At 36.0% G+C, this 23,781-nt stretch overlaps 1 long non-coding RNA gene across 2 annotated transcripts in view; it reads right to left on the bottom strand.

Moving 5' to 3' along the window:
* Window positions 1–7,208: 7,208 nt before the first annotated feature.
* Window positions 7,209–23,781, bottom strand: part of LOC145674527 (uncharacterized) — a 56,398-nt gene continuing 39,825 nt past the window's right edge. For both annotated transcript variants that reach the window (XR_014128966.1, XR_014128965.1), the window contains exon 3: window positions 7,209–7,630. This is a non-coding gene — a long non-coding RNA (uncharacterized LOC145674527). The remainder of the gene's footprint in view (window positions 7,631–23,781) is intronic.

The following is a 23,781-nucleotide window of genomic DNA, read 5'->3' as shown; positions in this document are numbered from 1 at the left end:
CCCTCGCGAGGGTGGCCCTCTCGAGGGCATCCTTACCCTCAAGTTCCCTCGCCCACAGTGACGCGAGGGCGAGGACAAGTTTTGGCCGCGAGGGCGAGGACAAGCTTCGATGGCGGGGGTGAGGGTGCGCGAGGGCGAGGAAAAGCTTCGACGAAGAGGGCGAGGGTTAACGAGGGTGAGGGCCAAGTGTTACTGCGGGAGCGAGGGTGCACGATGGCTAGAGACAACTTCCTTCAGGAGAACGAGGGCACGCGAGGGAGGAGAACAAGCTTCCTTAAAAGCAACTGTTTTGGAGTTTGCTGTTTGACCTCTTTTGGAGAGAGGCAAAATTTAAAATATCATCTGCCATGTCCCCTAGATGAAAAGTTAGTGTCATAGCAAGGTTATACATTAATCGTATTTTTCCTTTCAATTAATTGCAGTAGACAATTATGCCAAATAATTATTAAAAATAATAATGCAAATAAAAATAATATTTGATTTTTCCCATGAAAGTTTCCGGGTAGAAATAGCGCTACATTAAGAAGTAAGTGTGCCTCATTGTTGCCCTTCCTGTGCTGGAGACATTTTAGATAAGAAGTGTCTACTACACTGTCATGTTTAAATAGTGTTGGTAGACAGACAGACAGTCGCTCACGTCATTCAGCAGTAAATGACAAGAGCGCTGATATCTGAACAAACACAATCAATGAGAGAACCATCAGAATGCAGTAGATCAGATGGAAAAAACTTGATGGAATGACTTTGGTTCATAGATGGCCATTTTGCTCTGGACTCTCTCGGACTCGGGCTCATTTTTTTCAACTGGGCTCTCGCTCATTTATTCCTTTGGGAATCGTGCTCGGGCTCACTTCCCTCAGTTGGACTCGCGCTGACTTATTTCATTGGCGCTCGGGGTAGCGCTTAATTATTGAACCCGAGAACGGTTGAGCGCGAATGCCGAGCTAGCGAGCGTTGGGCTCGTGAGTTTGGATGCCCATGAAATGGGCTGATTAATAGCATACATCCTCCTCCAATGTCCACCACTGATGAAGTTGTTACAATTAATCGGAATTTTTAACTTTTCATAGTTTTGTGACAGCCCAAACTATTATCTGAATCGATATTTGTTAAAATAATGTCAGTCACTATTGTATCTATTTTCATTGTTTCTGCTTTTATAATCTACGTGGGTAGAGCTATCATTTAGTTACAAAATAAATAATATGTTTTTTTCTTGTCCTTAAATAGAAATATCTGACACGTTAATACTGAAATTTTGTTGAAAGAGCTGCTTTAACAAAATAAATTTAATAAGTTCCACAAGACATAAGTTGTTTATGCAGCCGAAATTTGCAACTGTTGACTGATTGCCGTTTAGCGTCCTCTTTCGTCGGCGAAGCTATATGAGAAGTGGACCTATAGGTTTAACGCGGAATTCGATCCACTGTCGTTCAATGTTTTCCCACTCGGAATTGTCCCCAGGACCCCATGCAAAAAAGGTTCGCGTGCAAGCCAGTGAGATAGGGTTTGTATGTTGTGTTGTTCAATGATTTTTATTAGGAATAAAATACGTTACAGGATGATATACTGATTGTAAATATTATAGTGCAAGTATTGAACGATTGTGTGGTAAAAGGAGAAATATAAATTTGGACAAATTAAAAAAAAGCCTGAAAAAAACTGTAGGATATATGAAACATATGAAACTTAGGAAAAGCCACTTCAGCAAAACGAACAGGATTTTGTTGTGGGTAAACAGTTTAATCATATTATTATTAATTTCGCACAAATGTGCCACACATCATAGAATGGGCGGCGATTAGGTGGGCAAAGGGGGGCAGTTACCCCCCACTCTTTTGAAATGACCCATTAATGTCGCTATATAGTTTCATTTGGAAATATAAAGTTTTTGTATGTGTTAAGGTTCATAGAATGAAAATGGTGCCATAAAATATTTGCCGTTCCGTGAGTACGTATTAGCTGTCTTCCCGTGCAGTTAAGAAAGCTACAAGAGTTGCGTTTTAATTGTCACGAAAAATGGCTCAAAAATTAACCTATCCGAGTGTACTTTCATATTCATTTCTTCTTACAAGGGCTCGATATGTTAGTCAGCCGCTTTGGAACTAATTGAGATAACATTTCGCAGAAAAAGAAGTCCTTCATAAGCAGTGTTTCTTTCAGAAACAATGTTCGGGGGGGGGGGGGCACACTTAGTATCTCGGGGCGGCACTGCAGGTACTATTCTATTCATTATCATATTATAGACGTATTATTTTGGTCTCCTTTGGGCGGAGGCTCTCAGAGCTTCGGGGGGCAGTACCCCCAAAAAAAACATGTCTGGAAGAAACACTCTTCACAACTTATTCTGTATTTGCACAAAAATCGACAGTTCCTGAAATGTCTTTTCTTCTTTCTAATAGTAAGGAATATTTGATTTGATTTTTTTTAATATCCCTTCAGCAGTGAGACTATATGAGACGTAAACCTACCGATTAACGTAGAATACGAACCACATGAGCTCCCGCTAGGAATCGAACCCGGGTCTCCCACGTCAAAGTTGCGGCATTGTTTTGCAGTGTAATATACGAGTTCAGGGTGTACATATACAATTTTGTATATACAATTAAATTTAGTGAATTCAACATAATTCTAGGTTTTAGGATTATTTGGGATAACTGAGTGTTGAGTGATTCTAAGTATTGTTGAAATGAAATGAAATGAAATCTGTAAGTTTAACGTCCCATGGTTATGCCGGTTAGGCTAAAGGAGACGGTGATAATAAGAAATGCGTGAAATGGTGGAATGAATAAAGTGGGAGGAAACGGGAGAACCCCGAGAAAACCTACGAGCACGGCGTTTGTCCACCACAAAGTCCACGTATGTTAAGCAAGGGCGGATCCTGGACTGACTTCTGGTGGGGGTGGTTGGTTGTAATACTGCTACTTAGAGCTACTTTTAAGAGCTCCAAACTCTGGGATGTGTTTTATTTGTATATATAAAATAAAGAAGTTTCCTCTTCTGGGGGGGGAGCGATCGCCCCTATCCCCCCTGGATCCGCCACTGACGATAAAGAAATAATTCAACAAATAGGTTGAATAATTGATGCTCTGATCCTCATGAAGGAGGCCCTCTCGAGGCCTCCTGATCCTCAATTACCCTCGCCCTCAATGATATGAGGGCGAGGGTGCGCGAGGGCGAGGAAAAGTTTTGAGCACGAAGGCGAGGGCGAGCGAGGATAATGGACAACTCCTATCGCGAGGGCGAGGACAAGCTTCCATGGCGAGGGTGAGGGTGCGCGAGGGCGAGGAAAAGCTTCGACTAAAAGGGCGAGGGTGTGCGAGGGCGAGGAGAAGCTTCGACAGCGAGGGTGAGGGTGCGCGAGGGCGAGGTCAAGCTTCGATGGCGAGGGTGAGGGTGCGAGAGGGCGAGGAAAAGCTTCGATGGCGAGGGCGAGGGTGCGCGAGAGCGAGGACAAGTTTCGGCAGCGAGGGCGAGGGTGCGCGAGGATGAGGACAAGCTTCGATGGCGAGGGTGAGGGCGCGCGAGGGCGAGGACAAGTTTCGACAGCGAGGGTGAGGGCGCGCGAGGGCGATGGACAATTCCATTCGCGAGGGCGAGGGCCAACTGCTACTGCGAGGGCGAGGGTGAGTGAGGTCGAAGTAAAATGAACATCTATGGCTTGCAATACAATACGCTAGTTCCCGCGTAAAACTCAGCAGAGTTGTCAGCCGGAGGGGCTAGTTGTTCTACTATTGCAGAAAGCTATGTGCACAGATAACTACAACAAACAATACCTGAAAATAATACTGGTCAAAGGCAAGATCAGATGATAATAATAACTTGTTTAAGGAGCTGGGAAGTGAACTTTGTGGTGGACAATATTGTCCTTAACTTTTCTTGGGAATTTTCCCTAACAATTTTCTTCATTTCATCATTTCCTTTAGCCCTACCGACATAAATGTGGGACGTAATACTCAAAGATTTCATTTATTTCATTGTTTAAGGAGAACGAGAATGTTTGTTGGCATTGGTTAGTGTAGGTTGAGAATATATCTTGCAGTTGCACTTGCTGACCAAATCAGCTATTTTGCTACAAACTCATACAAATTCTCATATTCGCTTGATAAATCTCCGAATGCTAATATTGATCACAGTGCAGTACACTTTTTATAGATAAATAGATACTCAGACCTTCATAGCTAACATGTCCTTAAATATAAGCTCAAACAAAGAAAGAAAAAAATATAATTCCTAATAATATTTATAGTAAACTGCACAAGTTATAAAGTTTCTAACATATCTTCTACCTCCTATCCTTCTCACGTGCGAATATTTGTTTCATGAAAGTGGAATTTATTGTTTACGGATAAAGTGTAGTATATCTCCTATTTATCTGTTTTCTCAAACATATATGTTGTACATTCAAAGAACAAACACTTATTCAAATAGCTTTATATTTAATAGGGTACAAATCTCCGATGTGCTGGTTTTTGATTCGATTTCCAACACTCAAGTCTGCCTTCATTTTTTCACCCACTTGTCTTAAGAGGACTTCTTCATACCCGCTTGAAACAAAGATTTCAGTTTAAGTATACTTTCTGACTTCAAGTTCTTGAGCCCATTCATCTTGTTGGTATTTAATAGCTTTAGCTATATACAATGTATATTGTATATCAGGTCTAACTTTGAAGTGCTTACTTATCACTTATTTACTGTTCAAACAATTTTAACAAGGAGTTTGCTACGCATATGCATTCTAAAATAATACGGAAAATTACAGTGAGAACTATGACATTGTTGGCAAATCTATCATTAGGTTAGCCATAGCTACGTATTGCTTATGAGGAATTCAATTGAATCTGAAGACCAACATGTTGGGAAGAAATAAAATGATGTGAACTATCAATTTGTTGTAAGAAAGATAGACACATATTTCGCAAAACCATGGAGTTTATTGAATACAAACTTTTTTGTAGACTGCAATGGCTCAGTGTTAGTGTACATCTTTTCTCTCTCTCTCTCTCTTCTTCTAAACTGTACATTTTGTTTTGTTTTGATTGTCATTGATTGTCGGCATTACCCATTTCTCTTAGCTTACAGAACATAAGGAAAGGAGATTAAACTGAATGACCCATGTAACTTAAATGATAAGGCAGTCAGAATAATTCCAAACTCTATAGCTAACCGCTTAGCGAACATGTTTTTTTTACCATGATAAACCTAGCTTAGTTCCTGGTAAAATGTTACCAGATTTCACGTCTCATATAACCTCACTACTAATAGTAATAACAATAGTTTCTCTCTTTGTTCTTTAATGTCAAGCTTGCCTATAAGACGAGACGAGATGAAACAAAAGTTTGTATGGTTAAGCGGATAGCGCATATGTCTTTGACATCTAAATTTTATTCGTACATATATTTTCTAATTTCACTTTCCATTTATTTAACAAGTAGCTCTTAATATGTTCACACATTTTTAATATTTTCGAAACAATTTTTATTGGCTCACAATAAATTTGTTCAGAGCTTGAACAAGCGAATCGTTAAGTCAAAATACAACTTGCAAAAGCAGATAATCCAATAAAAATAAATACTCGAAAGAAGAAATAAGTAATAAGAGGATTCGATTCCCAACTGGAAAGTTTAAAAGAACTTCAAAGTCTATCAGTTTACTGTTTAAGGACTACAAAGAAAATAGCATTAATGATGGTGAACAGAATGCTAAACTCCAAACAAATTCATACATATCAATCACTATCTTACATGAAGTTTTCCTTAATCCTACCACGCAAATGTAATGTCAAATAAAATAAGATCGTTTTCACATTACGTGCAAGTGGTCACAAATTCAAAACCAAGGGAGGTTTACACCAATTAAATGTTAGAATGATACTTGACATATAACTTATAGCTTACTGTTCTGTCATCCGTTTCCACGAATACATATTTTCAAACTGATTGTTTAACTAGACTGAACCTTAGATGGTTGAGATCTCGGGTTCAATCCTTGACCAACTAAAATTATGGCTGAAAATATCGTGTTTGTAACTTTTTTCTTGAGCATTTCCCAGCGTTCCCTTCACAGTTTCTTCATTTCATCATTTGCTTTAGCCTAACCAACATAATTGTGGAATGTCAGATTTCATTTCATTTTAATACATAGTCAAGGGAAATCATTTCAATACATAGCCAAGAGAGATCACTAATTATTTATTTAGCTACTAAAGAATTTGATTTCAAATTTCAATATAAGACAGCAGTGGGTCAGTGGTAGTTTTTCCCATCGCTGGGAGGACCACCAGTTAGACTTTGTAGTGAACAACATCGTGTCCGTGAACTTTCTTGGAGTTTTCCACTCACTTTTTCAAGATTTTCTTTTTATAAAGTGAAACAACATAAAATCATTCATTTCTCATAATTACTGTCTCCTTTAGCCTAACCAAGTTTACCACAAAACAAAGAGAAATATTACTGGTGAAAAATCAAATAAGCATTTAGCAATAAGAAAATACTACTTCAATTCTCTCTCCCTTTTTTTTCAATTGTTTTGAAATCTTCAGGCTTTGTACAGTATAGTTTCGTGTACAGTTTGTTTTCTACTGAAAAATCATGTAAGTACCAATTAAAATTGTTTCATGGCTAAGTGGTTAGTGCGACCGTCTTGGCCAAGTGGATAGTACATCAGTGTTGGACATTTAATATTTTTTATTTCTACGAAAGCATTTTCTAATATCACTTCCTAATGTTCACACTCATCGAGGATTCGATTCCCGGAGATAGGTCATGTGGCAACGGATTAATTCTTACAAGGAATTTTATTGTAAGAATTTAGAAAAAAGAAAATAGGCCCTTCTTGCTAAAAAAAGAAGAAGAAACTCAAAATTCAACCATTCATCAAAAATAGAACTTGCAATGATTTCAGGTGTATATATATATATATATATATATATATATATATATATATATATATATATAAAAGAAGAAACCTTATATGTTTTGTACAGAATGAATTTTCATTACACAATAGTTAGAGACTATTATCAAAATACCTCAGCAGTGTTAAAAAGTTAGGAAGGTTTTAAAAATTCAGAGGAAAGAAAACACAAATTTCCCAACACCCATCCAACAATACACAATGTATTTACATTAAATATACACAGATATATATATATATATATATATATATATATATATATATATATATATATATATATATATATAATATACAAATATTTACACTCCCACAATTACTTCACCCCCTCTTTTTCTTCCTCCACTTCCTCTTCCATCAATTCTTCCTTTTCTTCTTACTTTTCCCTCACCCTCCCCTCCAAATCCCACTTGATCCCCAAAATTTCCTTTACAGTTGATTCTCTCTCTTTTTCCGATATATAAGTTCCAATATGGTATCATTCACACAGTTCGAACACGAGTGCCACTTTTCCTTTTATATGTTATTAATACAGCTGTTTGATAAGGAGCACGATTTTCTGTTCTATCTCTTTCTTGTATTTTTTGTGCACAATATTCATTACTAGTCACAGGTCTACTATACGGTGTTGGTATTATTCTTTTTAAAAGAAATATTCTTAATCTTCTTCGGCATTCTTCAGAAGTACTACCCTTCTTAACTTCACTCATAATCTTTTCTGGAAAATAAAAAAAATTAAAAAATGTTATTAATACAAAATATTTTCACCAAATTAGTGCAAATTATAATTATTGTTTTTAATGTGCACAATATATACTTAATAGAAATAGAAATAAAAATTCTGTTATTCTATCCACGTACGAGAATCAGTTTCTTTTAGCGTACAAAACCTTAAAAAAATTCTTTAGTTTGCAAGAGCTGTGTACGATTCTGGACATTTTCGGATTCTCAATAAATCTGTACAAGTAAACTATCTATGCTGTTTGTGTGATCCAAGCCTAATTCCCAATAAAATGTTCATATAATTCGATTTGACCGTTGCAATTCTCAAAATCTATAAGAAATGCCTGCTAAACTTGCCGTTAAACTTAAGATCAACTGTACTGTTCCCCCACAGTGTAATTGCTAACGCTCTCGCATTCAGTGCAAGCAGCCCCCGGATTCGACTCCCGGTAGGGGAACTAGTGCTCCCCTCACAGCGTAGTCGCTAACGCTTTCGCATTCAGTGTGAGCGGTCACGGGCCCGATTCCTGGTAGGTGTCGCGACGCGGACGGACCCGACAGGTGCTGCGGTGGAAACGGGCCCAAAAGGGCTTGCGGCGCGAACGGTTGCGGGTTCGATTACCGGTGGGACATTCGGTCAAATAAATATAATTTTTTAGGACGTTCTGAATAATGTTTCTCTCATTTACACCAAACAAATACCTTGCGTGGTACCTAACTTCCCTCTTTCCCCGAATAGTGTGCTCGCTGAGGGTCGTCACCCCTCATAACGTCACAGGTTAAAAATGTATAGAAGGCAAAAATATAAAATCAACTCAATCTTTCACCAAAGTATAAAAAATAAATCTAATTTGGTCACAAAAACTCTTGCACTTGTAAAAATCCTATATCTCAATCCCGATGTAAAAATCCTATATCTCAATCCCAAAAATAAACAAACAAAATTTTGATGCTATAAAACGGAATTCATACAAAATTATTTATTTATTTAAAAAAAAAAGTGGTAAGGAGTTCACTTCATATGTTTCGGGGTCTGTAGTTCAATCCTAGGTCATGCCAACTGAACAAACACTATGTCTGCGGTTTCCTTATACTTTTTATACTATTACTCCCATATGTTTCCAAGAAAAAAATTCAGAACCACTACACTAACATTAGTAATTTAATACTATTTTAATAGAACTACTAGTGACACCTAGCGGTAAAATTCTAAATTAGAGATTAGTTGTACGTTGAAAGTCCGGCACTGCAGACCCATGTGTGACTGAGTTCCGTATATTTCTATATATTTTAAGGTGAGTATAGTATATTTATATTACACATGTTTTCAATGTGTAATAAAACCATAGCACATATTCACTATTTCAATCTTAATGTCTCCTGTGCGTAAAGTTTTCTCTCACTCAAATACATATGCTTGTATGTTCTGCTGGTCTTAATATTCTATTAAAGTATTGAAGATCAATACAAGTATAAGGTAAATTATTAGGTTAAATAAGGGACATAAACCCAAGTCTTTCAGTAACGCAATAAGTATTTAGTTAGGGGGTCCCGTACCACTTCATTTACAGGACATAAAGCCCAATCTTTCAGTAACGGAATGCGTATTTAGTTAGGGGGTACCGTACCCAGTTCATTTAAGGGGAATATCTCCTCTACCAGTATTGCTGCATACGTTTACTCTGAAATCCTAATACCAAAAAGACGGAGTAAATGGTCTAGGGGCTACCATCTAACAACAATAGCGGTGAACCCGCCATCTCTCACTTCGAAACAAAACGTGTTCGCTTTGAGAAAGCTATCTAGCAAAAGCAAGTAACGCTCAGTAATTGGAAACTTTAGGGCGGAATTACTCTTAAACACGGGCAGTCTCCTCTTCTCTGTGCGAAAGGTAACGTTCAGTAATTGAAAAAGTTATGGGGGCATTACTCTTAAACACGAGCATAGTCTCCTCTTCTCTGTGCAAAAGGGAGCTTTCAGTAATTGGAAACTTTAGGGCTGAATTACTCTTAAACACGGACATAGTCTCTTCTTCTCTGTGTAAAACAGAGCGTTCAGTAATTGGAAAGTTATGGGGGTTTTACTCTTAAACAAAATGGGTAAAGTCTCGCTCTCTCACACTCGCTCACACTGCATTGGGTTCTCTTTTTGCACCCCTAACAAAATATTCTAGAACTAAAAAAAATGATTATCAAAATTGTAAAACAGAGGCTAATGTTTTTTTTTTTTTTTTTTTTACAAAGTACGCTGCAATCATTTACTTTTCTGTAGTTCCAATATTTATTTTTCTCACCCGTTACATTCCTTAATATAGAGTTAGTATGTAAAAAAAAGTCTGTGACTAGCACATCATTAACATTCTGAATACTGCAACAAATGTTTAAAATACGCAACATCATGTTTCTTACATTTTTCAAAATATATTCCCAACACTTATCAAAGACAAACAACATCTAACTTAAATATCTCTCACTCAATTACATTCTTTTGTTCGTCATGTCTTGGAAAAACATTTGAGTATTCACTACATTTCGCAAGATTTGCGAAGGCCATGCTATTCTAACGCAAATTCAAAGGGTGAATTCCACCGTACAGTTCTATGATCAAAAATGAATAAACGAACGTAGTTCTTTCTTTCGACTCTAACTGTGCGAAAGTGTCATACATCTACAAGAAAAGCCTACACATTTACGTAAAAACAAACGCAAAGGCAGCGTAAAATTTGCAATAAACAACTGTATCTCCGGAAATTGCTCCCATTGCAATGAAAACTTTATATAATTACATTTTTCAGTATGAAAACACATTAAAACACTATTGGAATACTTCTGTGCACTTAATACTGACTGATTTTTTAAATATTACGGAATATATTTCTATTATAATTTTTTCTTTGCATTTATTCTTGTTATGCAAGCAAGACAAAAGTCTATCTTTATGTTGAACTTAATTATTTTACACTACAGTAAATAAAACAATATATTTTGAACATCATCTGTAGTAAATATTGAATATCTATCTGTTCTTTATGTGTAAATTGCTTATATTTCGGAAATACTTCCCAATATGAATACAGATTCTCGACAAATCATTCAGGCACAATCCGCCTTATGCAGAGTCGTTTTGACGAATGATTAGCGTCATACTAAAATTCTGAGTACTGCAGGGAACATATGTTAGTCGAACTTTTTAGCGTGCCTCTAATCAAGCATCAAAAGGACTCTGCATAAGGCCCAATGTATTTATATAGTACAAAATTTCTCAAAAGTAAATCCCCACGTTGAGCGGGTTTGCATATCCAGGCTTCTAACTATGAAAACATTTACGATCACTCTAACCCCAATCATTTCACAGATTCAACCTGTTGTATATAAGTTATTAGGATGTAAAATTCAATATAATTTATACGAAAAAGACTTTTATGCGTTGCAAGACCTGTAACTGCCAAATATTCATCACAAACTTATAGTCGTATCGACATAAACAAAAAGAAGTGTGGAGCAGGAAACTACTTTACCCAAAGTCAAACGAACTGAAGACATACGAACTGGTCGAGCGGTTTGGGTCATTAGTCTATCAGTTAGAAGTCTATGTGTTCAAACCCTGAAGGGAGTATTCGTTTTTTTTGTTTTTTAAGTGTGTTCCTATTTTCATCAGAGGACTGAGAACATTTCTTTAAATAAATCTTTGGCAACTACTTTTCTCTCAAATTCCATTAGAAGGGAACATTATATGAATTGCAAATCTAAAATCCACAACTGAGAACAAAATATTATGTTCAAGATTTCATTATTATCCTTTGATTTGTAATGAAAAACTAATTATAAGCATTGACGATTTCAGAAGATTCTCCCCCGGTAATGGTCAATATATGAATGAGAGAAAACTGATAAAACGTTATTAGTCCACTTTGAGCATGATCGAAGATAACTTATGGCCACAAAGGGGGAAATTTATGTCGACAGAGTCTCAAATTCTCCCACAGGTCATGCCCTGAAATCATCAGTTTGAAAGGTTTCCTTAACAAATAGAATATTACATTTATTTCTCGTTCTACGTTTAGAAATGGAAAAATCATAATTTTAAAGTGAATTATAATACGATAAGCATAAAGATTTATAGAACTAATGAAGTAAATATTCTTGTGTAAGTTATCGATTTCTAATCAGGTTAAAACTCGAATATTCGTTTGCATCGCACTTTAAAGTAAATCCTCTCTATATATAATTCTTACTGGAAAGTATGTTTAACTCCAATTACTTAATCAATATTTTTAATAATATATTTCTATTGTAATACTTTTACTATTCAATGTTGTATACACTTCATTTCCCAAAGCAAAACCTCGCAAATGTATAGTGGACTAGTGAATATTATCAAATAAATTATCATTTTTTTTACGTAAATACTGCATCGCCTCATCTGAAACTTCGTACTTTAAATAATAATAATAATAATAATATAATAATAATAATAATAATAATATCATAGCCATACGTTTATCAGAATATCAGGCTTAATCAATAAATGAATTCAACATGGTCTCTATTCGAAGTTCTATTTAATCGAATTCGATAGAAATACAAAGAGAAACTTCGAAAACAGGTAAAAGAAAAATGTTACCTTGGTGGGACTGGAACTAACTTTTAAGAGTTCCTTTCAATTTACAGACAAATGCCTTAGGCACTTTGTTTCTTTTCTTTAAGTTAACTGATTCACCGAACGTATCTGAGTAACTTGTCTCTATTTTCTACTCGGTTATATACGTTTTACAATCATTTCCGTTAATCTTGAACGACAGGAACAAGAATACAAAAACATCTAAGAGAATTAAAATTCTGAACTCCCCCACCGGGAATCGAACCCGGGACCCCATACACCTTAGGCACATGTGCTAGCCACTAGACGAGCGGGGAAAGTAAGTGAAATGCATTTTGTAGTATCTGAAGTTTACATTTATTTCATCCTGCTGTAATAATGTTTACCGTACTCGTTACTTTGAGGAATGATATATGTAATTCATATAGGTTCTATTACATATTCGTTCATAAATATTATATAAATTATCAGAATTATTCACGATCTTCCATGGAAATTCACTGGCGCATGCACAGTAGACAGACAGTGTAATTGAAAGGTGAGTTCAACTGATATTATATATTTCGCCGACATTATTTAATAGCTATGTAGAAGAGATAGAAAAAATGAGTTTTCATAATGGAGATGGAATTTCGGTAGGAGATAGAATGATGAGGTGTATACGGTTTGGGGTTGATATGATTGTTGTTGCAGAATCTAAAAAGAAAATTAATAAGGTGTAGAAAACTTGAGAAAGGCTTCTGAAGAATATGGGATGAAAATAAATGTTAGAAAGACAAAATCCATGGTGATTGAAACGAAGCGATCGGTGTCAAATATAGAAGTAGGAGCAGAAAAAAACAGGTGACTAGTTTTTGATGTCTGAGTAGTATCATTAGTGATATGACATGCGAACGTGAAATAAAAGCAAGGATAGAAATGGCAAAAGAAGCCTTTAGGATGAAGAAAATACTATTTTGTGGGGCCTTAGAGTTGAAGAAAGACTCATAAAATACTTTGTGTACTGTATTTTACTGTATTTATAGGACAGAAACATGGACATTACGCAGAAATGATGAGAAACAATTGGAGCCTTTCGAAATATGTGCGTGGAGAAGAATGGAGAGAAATAGCTGGGTCGAGAGGAAAACGAATGAGAGGGTTGGAAATGGAAGGAGAAAAATATTATTAACAAGAGGAAGAGAAACTGGTTGGAATATTGGTTAAGAAGGAACTGTATCATGAGGGATGTGCTAGAGGGTATGGAGGCAGGAAAGAGAGGGAGGGGATGAATTAGACTATATAGAAACATAATTAGGCTATTGGCGATATCAAAACAGAAAAATCGTATGTGAAGATGGAGAGGTTAACAGATGATTGTGGAGCATGGCAGCTTCTCTGCTGCGGTAAGTGACCCGCCGGTAATGGCGGAATCCTTCTGATATAATGATGCTGATGATGCACAGTAGAAACCGAAAGATCCACTTTACTGTCATTGCTAATACGAATCACAATGCAAATTTCCACAAGTTGTCAAATGCCTAGCTCTAAAGGCTGTAGAGAACTATCTGTTAGTCTGCGAGGAGAAATTATAGTCGAGTAAAAGTGGAACAAACTCTCATTCAGATCGCTTGGGTTTTGGGCTGTGACGAGAAAGCAGTGAAGAAATTGATTTAGCGGTATGACAAATAATAATAATAATAATAATAATAATAATTTACTTCTCAATTCATTTCTGCCAGTAGCTTTCGCCCCCTTACTCCCACTTCATGCTTACTCAGGAGGAAGCTGCGCGTCCCCAGGTTGGGAACCACTATTTTCCATTAAGGAATTCTGATAGCCTGTTAGAAATTTGCATTCTGACTAATATCAGTAAACTGCATTCATCTGTTTCTACTGCGCATGCACCAGTGAATTTCCATGGAAGATCATGAATAATTCTGATAATTTATATAATATTTATGAAAGAATATGTAATAGAACCTATATAAATAACATATATCATTCCTCAAAGTAATGAATACGGTAAACATTACAGCAGGATGAAATAGGTGTAAACTTCAGATACTACAAAATGCAATTCACTTACTTTCCCCGCTGGTCTAGTGGCTAGCACGTGTGCCTAAGGCGTATGGGGTCCCGGGTTCAATTCCCGGTGAGGGAGTTCGGAATTTTAATTATCTTAGGTGTTTTTGTATTCTTGTTCCTGTCGTTCAAGATTAACGGAAATGATTGTAAAACGTATATAACCGAGTAGAAAATAAAGACAAGTTACTCAGATACGTTCGGTGAATCAGTTAACTTAAAGAAAAGAAACAAAGTGCCTAAGGCATTTGTTTGTAAATTGTAAAGAACTCCTAAAAGTTACTTCCAATCCCACCAAAGTAACATTTTTCTTTTACTTGTTCTCGAAGTTTCTCTTTGTATTTCTATCGGATTCGATTAAATAGAACTTCGAATAGAGACCACGTTGAATTTATTTATTGACTAAGCCTGAAATTCTGATAAAGGTATGGCTATGATTTATTATTATTATTATTATTATTATTATTATTATCATTTAAAGTACGAAGTATCAAATGAGACGATGGAGTATTTACGTATACAAAATGATATTTGATAATATCTGATAATATCTAATATATTTGATAATTCTAATTAATGATTTGCCTGAGGTTGTAGAAAATTCCAATTGTTTGTTATTTGCCGACGATGTAAAGATTTAAAAATCGGTTACAGTTGAAGAAGATAGCAAAATTTTACAACAAAACTTGAATAAAATCATAGATTGGTGTGGTATAAATAAACTACAACTGAACGTAAATAAGTGTAAAAGTGTAACCTTTAGTAGAAAAAACAAATTAGTCAAATATGTATACAAAATTAATAATATCCAAATAGAGAATGTTGCATCGATTAGAGATCTTGGTGTAATTTTTGATTGTAAATTAACATTTGGTAATCATTTAGTTAGTGTTATAGACTCAACAAATAGAGCCTTAGGCTTTGTTATCAGAAACAAAAATATTTTCACAACCATCAGTAATTATCAAGTTATATGCAACCCTAGTAAGAAGCAAATTGGAGTATGCATCGGTAATCTAGAGTCCCCCCTTTAAGAAGGACACTCAAGCAATTGAGATCATTCAAAACAAATTTTTGAGATATTTATATTATAAAACATTTAAAGCAGATTCAACAAATTACTTGTCAGTGTCACTTTTACGCTCGCTATTCAACCTAAGTAGCTTAAAGGATAGAAGAATTTTACATTCTCTTATTATTTTAAGAAATATATTGACAAATAGAATTAATAGTTCAACACTTGCTACATATCCTTTTCTATGTACCAAGATATCGCTCCAGAAATCAAAATATCTTTCATATACCTATGTCGAAAAGTTCAACTCATGCACAGTCACCTATTATACGAATGCTGAGAGTCTATAATAAATTAAATGATAGGATACATCTATTTTCATATGGAAAAGTTAAATTTGTTAAACTTCTATATGAAATACTGCATAATGTCCATGTATGATCTATCATTATTTGTTAACGTACCGATGTACATATATATATATATATATATATATATGTATATATTATTGTTCTCGTGGCTGGATTGTACATTCTTTCCTTTTTATTTTTTAGTATTTTTCTTTTCTTTCCATGTCTTATTTTTCTTCTTTGTAAGGTCATGTTACCATCAATTATGTAAGTCAAGAAGGTATGTTATGGGTGTATGCATGTGTACTTTCATATAAATAAATAAATAAATATCCACTAGTCCACTATACATTTGCGAAGTTTTGCTTCGGGAAATGAAGTGTATACAACATTGAATAGTAAAAGTATTACAATAAAAATATATTAGTAAAAATATTATTAAGTAATTGGAGTTAAACATACTTTCCAGTAAGAATTATATAGAGAGAGGATTTACTTTAAAGTGCGATGCAAACGAATATTCGAGTTTTAACCTGATTAGAAATCGATAACTTACACAAGAATATTTACTTCATTAGTTCTATAAATCTTTATGCTTACCGTATTATAATTCACTTTAAAATTATGATTTTTTCCATTTCTAAACGTAGAACGAGAAATAAATGTAATATTCTATTTGTTAAGGAAACCTTTCAAACTGATGATTTCAGGGCATGACTTGTGGGAGAATTTGAGACTCTGTCGACATAAATTTCCCCCTTTGTGGCCATAAGTTATCTTCGATCATGCTCAAAGTGGACTAATAATGTTTTATCAGTTTTCTCTCATTCATATATTGACCATTACCGGGGGAGAATCTTCTGAAATCGTCAATGCTTATAATTAGTTTTTCATTACAAATCAAAGGATAATAATGAAATATTGAACATAATATTTTGTTCTCAGCTGTGGATTTTAGATCTGTAATTCATATAATGTTCCCTTCTAATGGAATTTGAGAGAAAAGTAGTTGCCAAAGATTTATTTAAAGAAATGTTCTCAGTCCTCTGATGAAAATAGGAACACACTTTAAAAAAACAAAAAAAACGAATACTCCCTTCAGGGTTTGAACACATAAACTTCTAACTGATAGACTAATGACCCAAACCGCTCGACCAGTTCGTATGTCTTCAGTTCGTTTGACTTTTGGGTAAAGTAGTTTCCTGCTCCACACTTCTTTTTGTTTTAGTCGATACGACTATAAGTTTGTGGTGAATATTTGGCAGTTACAGGTCTTGCAATACATAAAAGTCTTTTTCGTATAAATTATATTGAATTTTACGTCCTAATAACTTATATACAACAGGTTGAATCTGTGAAATGATTGGGGTTAGAGTGATCGTAAATGTTTTCATAGTTGGGAGCCTGGATATGCAAACCCGCTTAACGTGGGGATTTACTTTTGAGAAATTTGGTACCTACAATATACTTAAACAATATAGTATCTACAATCAAAAATATTGGAAGGTACACAATTCTGTTTAATCACGCTTTCAGTTATAAAGATTCAGACAAATTGTACACTTGATTTCTGCCGTAAACTTCATCAGTGGCGGCTCTTAAGTCACTTCACCAAGCATTTCTAAAAACACCAACTATTCTAGACTTAGTTTCTGCAGTAAACTATAAAGTCCGTGAATGGCGGCTCTTAAGGGATGTCATCAGCCATTTTTCTCTAAAAACATGAACATTACCAAGATATTTTCCGTGTAAAGAAGACACTACTTTGTTTCTAAAAAAGTGTCGATGTAAAGTTCCCCCATATTCCTACCTATAATAATAATAATAATAATAATAATAATAATAATAATAATAATAATAATAATAATAGTCTCATCCTTCAATCTTTTCTTGGTTAAGTTGCCCTCAAAACGAAACCGAGAGGGGATTTTTTCACTCGAGACGCGATCGAGACTGAGACATAGTCTTCAAACAATATAAAGTATGGACTACCTATGAAATGAAACGTGACTAAAACATAGTCTTCAAACATCGACTTGCAGCTTAAGTTCACCACAAGACACGACAAAAGTAAGGCTTAATCTTCAAACAATAATTTAATTAATCGTACAAACAATTCAGGGGATGCGAACACCCTCAACTAATCTCTTTTCAAAAGCAAATATTTCGCTCGTTCGTGGAGCAAGCCGGACCGTTCAGGAGGTTGGCTTTCCCCTGGTGTTGGCAAACACGGAGGGTGCTATGGTCCAGGTTAGGTTCCCGCGATTTGGGAGCGCTATGGTCCCCCTTAGGTATGAAACATATTGGCGAAAATTCTTGGTTCATTTCTACACTGTGTTAATTATTTTCTAGGGATGGTTCCCCCTTCGATCCTTATGCAAATATATCAAATCAATAATAATAATATAAAACTTAATTGAATATGATATCTTCTTTGGACAAGACCCACAAAAAATCCAAAAAGAAACACGTTAAAGAAAACAGAACGTAAGAACGTCGCAACGGTAAACTCTCTCTAGAAATGATTGTGTACAGCATTTATATATATTTTTATTTATTTATTAACATAGACTGGAATAGAGAAAAAAATAAAGTAAATGAATTTCCTTTGTAATACTGCTTGGTTTCGGTCTAAAAAGAGGAAAAGAATTGGGGTATTTCGTTTGTAGGTATCTTCTCGGATCGGAGGAAACATTTTTTTCTTTTCTATAGAGGTAAATGGTTAATAAAGTTTGAAAAATCGTCAGTATGTCTGAATTCCTCTCTTAAAAGGCGCCTCATTGCTGTATTTTCATAGCATATGGCTGGTTACCAGACAAATAACCATAAAAAAATTCGTTAAGCTGGGATCAACCAGCAATTTTCATAAAATATTATTTTAATGGTACATAGATTTTAAACGAAAAATGGAACCCAATGCCGACTTTACACAGTTAAAATATATGGTTATCATTTCAATAACTTGTATTTTTGCCGAAAAGAACATACCATCCATTTAGTGTCTAAATACACGTAAACTAATAAACCATTCTAGAAGTGTTTGTGTTGTTTGCAAAACTAGTTATGGAGGCCATCCAAAACAAATACAAGAACCCACGCGTTTATCCATAAGGTTATTGGCATTCAATCGAGGGGGAGGGAGTGAAAGTGGACCATGCAGGTTGTTCGTTCACCCAACGTAAAAAGAAAAGGTGGGCAGGTAACAGACATCCTGGAACCAAACATCAGAAGTGGTCAAAGAGTTGAGGGGAAAAAGAAGTAAACATCCTTTTGTGACAAGAAATGTATGTCAGTCGTCGCAGGGGAAAGAAGAAACGTGTTCAAACAAGAGACTCTGAACATTGATGGGGCAAAGGGAAGAGGGAAAAATGAAATCTTCTATTCACTCAAAACTAGAGGAAATGATTGACAACTAACCATCTCCCCGTGGTTAAACATTGGAGGCGGAGCAAGCTAGTCTTCAATGACCAATCATATCGCGAGGATGTTTGTGTGGCGTACAAGAGAACTGAACATTGGTAAATGTATCATTCTTCCTTCAGTAACGCTTTGGAAAGTGCAGAAAACAGAGCGCTCTGCCTATCTTCAATGTTATAAAGCCAAAGTCTGTCATTTTAAGAAGCAAGCTAGAACAAAAGGAGTGCAGTTCGCAAGGAAAAATAAATGAAAAATAAATAAATATTCATTCCCTTTCCTTCCAGTTCCTTATTTTCAAAGTTACTGTAACCCATCTTAATACTTTACATAGTAAAACAAAGCACCATTAAAAATCAATGCTAAACATAGGAAATTCATGGTTAATGCAGAAGCTTGAAGGGTAATGTTTCAGGGAGTCCTTCAATGTTGTAATCATATTCATTATTTTGAATTTAATCATAATTTTCTAGTTCAAATTAAAGTGTTCGACTAGTTACGAGCTTTACAAGTAAGATCATAGTTAAATTAATGGGGAAAAAGCTTGTAGGAACTAGGAAGCGCGTTTTAAGCCATTACTGAAGTTCTAATAATTTGAAACATAGTTTTAATTTTAATTTGATTATAATTTTAAAATTTCGATTAGAGAATAGTGTAGGATTATGTTTGGGGCTAGGGATCGCGTTTTAAGCCATATACTGAAGTTCTAATAATCTGAAACATAGTTTTAATTTTAATTTGATTATAGTTTTTAAAATTTCGATTAAAGAATCGTGTAGGATCATGTTTCAACAAGAAAAGAGGTCATTCCACTTTCCAAAACCATTTCACCTCCTTTTACCGGTTATAGTAATAAAGCCACCTCCCCCAGGAACCTACCCAAGGCCAGGGCGGCCCAACAGACAAGAAAGTACACAGTAATAAAGCAATTAAGCAAACAATAAAGGCATTGTTGTGTAGAAAGCGCTTCTGTTCTACTCACTCCCAACTCTTTCTTTAAGGTCCCACGAAACAGTATTTTATTTCTCCTAAATGTCTCCTTCGGCATTCCTAACCTTGCTTTTATTTCACGTTTACACTTCATATCACAAATAGTACAACCCAGGTATCGAAAACTAGGCACCTGTTCTATTTTTTCCACTCCTATCTCTATAATTGACAGCGATCCCTTTCTTCCAATCACCAGGGCTTTTATCTTTATCCTGTATTCTTCACAGCCCTTCGTCAAGTTTTCTAACATCTTATTGATTTTCTCTTCAGATTCTGCCACAAGCGCCAAATCATCTGCAAACCGTATACACCTAATCATTCTACCTCCTACTGAAATGCCATCTTCATTTTGTAACCTCTTTCTCACTATATCTTCTAGATAGATGTTAAACAATGTAGGCGAGGGACAGCATACCTGTGAAACTACCCTTTCAATTGTACTCCTCTCTGTCATTTTCTCTCCTATTCTAACACTTATTTGTTTGTTCATATAGCAGTTTCTTATCAGTCTTCGATCTTTCCATTCCAGCCCAGCATTCTTTAGAACTTACAACAATTCCCAAATTAGGCGGCCAGAAACCTTTTCTAGAGCAAACTATTGAACGTACACCTCTTTCCTTTTATCTATAAACCTTTCACAGATCTCATCTTTATTGGATATCTATGTTTGAAAGAAAAAAGGTGACAAGGAAAAGGGAAAAAGGAAAGAACAAAGGAACCACAGCACAAGAACAAAACAAACAAACAAAGAAGAATAAACTATGAAAAAATTAAAAATTTTCTTACGAAGTGGTATTCAGCTTAACTCTATCTGCACCTATCCTGAACTATACTACTTAGTATTTCAATTCCTAATCCAACAACTATAATAATATGAAATACGATATAAAACACTTAAATAATACATTATATTGTTATTAATTCTTATCTACTTATCCATTTATATTATCTACTCTTCTATTTTGTTATTATTGGTTAATAACAAATAATAACAAAGATATGAGAGTAATAGTTTTATAATCGTCACATCTCTTTTGGTTTGATTTCTTAGCCATCGGTAGCATAATCGTCTTCAGGAAGTCTTTTGGCCACTCTTCTGTTTCATATTTTTCATTGCAGAGTCGAAACAATTCTTTCTTGCCCTTGTCTCCCATATTCTTAATGAGTTCGATTGATACATTATCTATCCAGGTTATAATTCGGATATAGCCTTTTCATTCATAATCTCGGATATAGCCTTTTCAAACACATCGCAAATAAATCCTTTTATCATCCTTGTGTAATTCATTTTCTACTTCAACATATAGGCAGCATGGTCTATTTCGACTCTCAAATAAGTCCTCAACATATTCATTCAATCTTCCTAAGACTTCACTTCTCTCGCTTACTACCTTCCTATTCTTATTTTCAACTGCCATCGTCATACCCCCTTGATTCTTCTGAAGTTCCATAGATTTCACCTCCTTGTACATTTCCTCATCTTTCCCAACTCTTTCTAATTCTTCTATGTCCTTACATTTTCTTTTGTAAAACGCTTCCCTTGCACTGTCTGTTTCCCTTCGTAACTCACTGTTTGACTTCCTGTAAATCTTCCTGCTCTCTTTTGTATCAACCTGTTTCCACGTCTTCCTTTCTCTCATTTTCTGTAACATCTGTTCTGTAACCCATGATTTCTTGGCAGTTTTATGTTCGGGGTAACCTACGATTTCTTCTGCAGCCTGGTGTATGCAAAGTTTAGTATGTTCTCACCGTCTGTTAGTAGTTGCATCTATCATTCCCTCCTTTGAGTATATTTCTTCGAATTTCTCAACTAAAAAATCTTACTTCATGGTTTTTCAGCTTTCGAGTATTCAACATCTTGTTGCCTACTTTTCTTCTGCCTCCATTTTTCAATTGAAAATCCACTTTGACTAGCACAAGATTATAATCAGAGAAAATGTCAGCCCGGGAAGGGTCTTTGCTTTCTTCAAGCTATTCGGATACCTCTCCTGAATCTTAACATAGTCCATCTGATATCTTCACCGTCTATTGGAGATTCCCATGTATATTTTCTTCTCTTGTGCTGATTGGACCACGTGTTCCTAATTACTATTGAATTATATCTACAGAAATTGACAGGTTCTTCTCCCCTTTCATTCTTTCGCCTAAACCATATTTCCCTACAACACTACCTTAATGTTTTGCTCCCACTACTACATTGAAACCTCCTATTACAATTACACATTCACACCTCTTCTCCCTGTCCATAATTTCTTCTATTTTTCTTAGTGTTCCCCTACTTCTTTAGTCGTATGCGAAGTCGTCGGTGAATATGTCTGTATTACTACTAGATTCTTCTTCTTTTCCTTTAAGTCTTAACATCATAACTCTATCATCAACATAATCTACTTTCACTACCTTCTCTTTTAAGCACTTACCAAGAGTTATTCCTACACCATTATGACCACCCTTGAGTAAAACATTCTATACCCATCGCTGTTCAACACCCCATTACCTTCCCATCTAACTTCACAAACTCTACCAAATCTAGATTATTTTGTTTCATTTACTCTATAGGATTTTCTAATTTTCCTTCTTGGAACATGGTATGTGCGTTCCATGTCCCTATTCTAAACCTTTTGCTCTTACATGTCTTTCTTTCCCTGTCTATCTTCCCAACATTCTTACTTTTTTTGTTAAATAGTCCTCAAGCCATCCCCCTTCCGGAGATCCGAATGGGAGAATATTTTACCTCCGGAACCACACTGCCAGAAAATAAAATTGCAACACCCTGTAAAACATGAGGGAGATTGATGTGCTTCCAGTATTGGATTCTTTGGTGATAGTGAAGTAGATGATTAATTATGTAACAGTTTCGGCCAACAGATGGCAGCGCCACAGAGAGACATTTGCGCCACCTGTACCGAGTCTGTGTTGTGAATTAACACAGGCCGAAGATCAGCAGGTGAATGAAAGTGACTCACACAGTAAACACAAGCAAGACAACATGCCACGACGACGCAATCGTGCTCCATACAGTCAAATTAGTGAGTTCGAACGGGGTTGTATTGTGGGCCTTAGAGAGGCTGGTTGGTCCTTTCGTCGAATCGGCAACCACGTTGGCCGTGATGCATTTGTGGTGCAGCGGTGTAGGCAGCGATGGATAGAAGCCCATTCTCACATCCGCAGAGAAGGTTCTGGACGTCCTTGTAGTGCGGACGTGCGCCAAGATCGGTGTATTGTGAGGGCAGCATTGGCAGACTGCACAGCTACCACGTCCAACATTCCAGCAAATGTGGCCCCTGAAGTTTCCACACGCACTATTGGGAACAGATTACTAGCGGCAGGACTTCGGACATACACACCAATTGCCCGTCTGCCACTGATGCCAAATCATCGCCGTACACGGTTGGCCTGGAGTCAGCAAAGGAGCACCTGGAGGAGGGAATGGCGTTCCGTTGTGTTCAGCGATGAAAGCTTATTCTCTCTCTCTATGCAAGTGATGGTAGACTATGAGTGCGATGTCAACGTGGAGAGCGTCTGCTTCCACAGTGCGTGCGTGAAAGACACAGTGGTCCCACCCCAGGTGTTATGGCGTTGGGCGCGATCAGCTACAACTCTCGCTCCTCCTTAGTGTTTGTGAACGGGTCACTAACAAGCACCTCTTACGTGCAACAGGTGGTAGAACCGATTTTGCTGCCTTTCTTGAGACAGGAGGTCCTGTAATCTTTCAGC

Source organism: Thermobia domestica, chromosome 17 (genome assembly GCF_964235325.1).
Source record: "Thermobia domestica chromosome 17, izTheDome1.hap1.1, whole genome shotgun sequence".
NCBI lineage: Eukaryota > Metazoa > Arthropoda > Insecta > Zygentoma > Lepismatidae > Thermobia > Thermobia domestica.
Note: the sequence above shows the minus strand (reverse complement) of the source record. Positions and strands in the feature narration are given on the sequence as shown.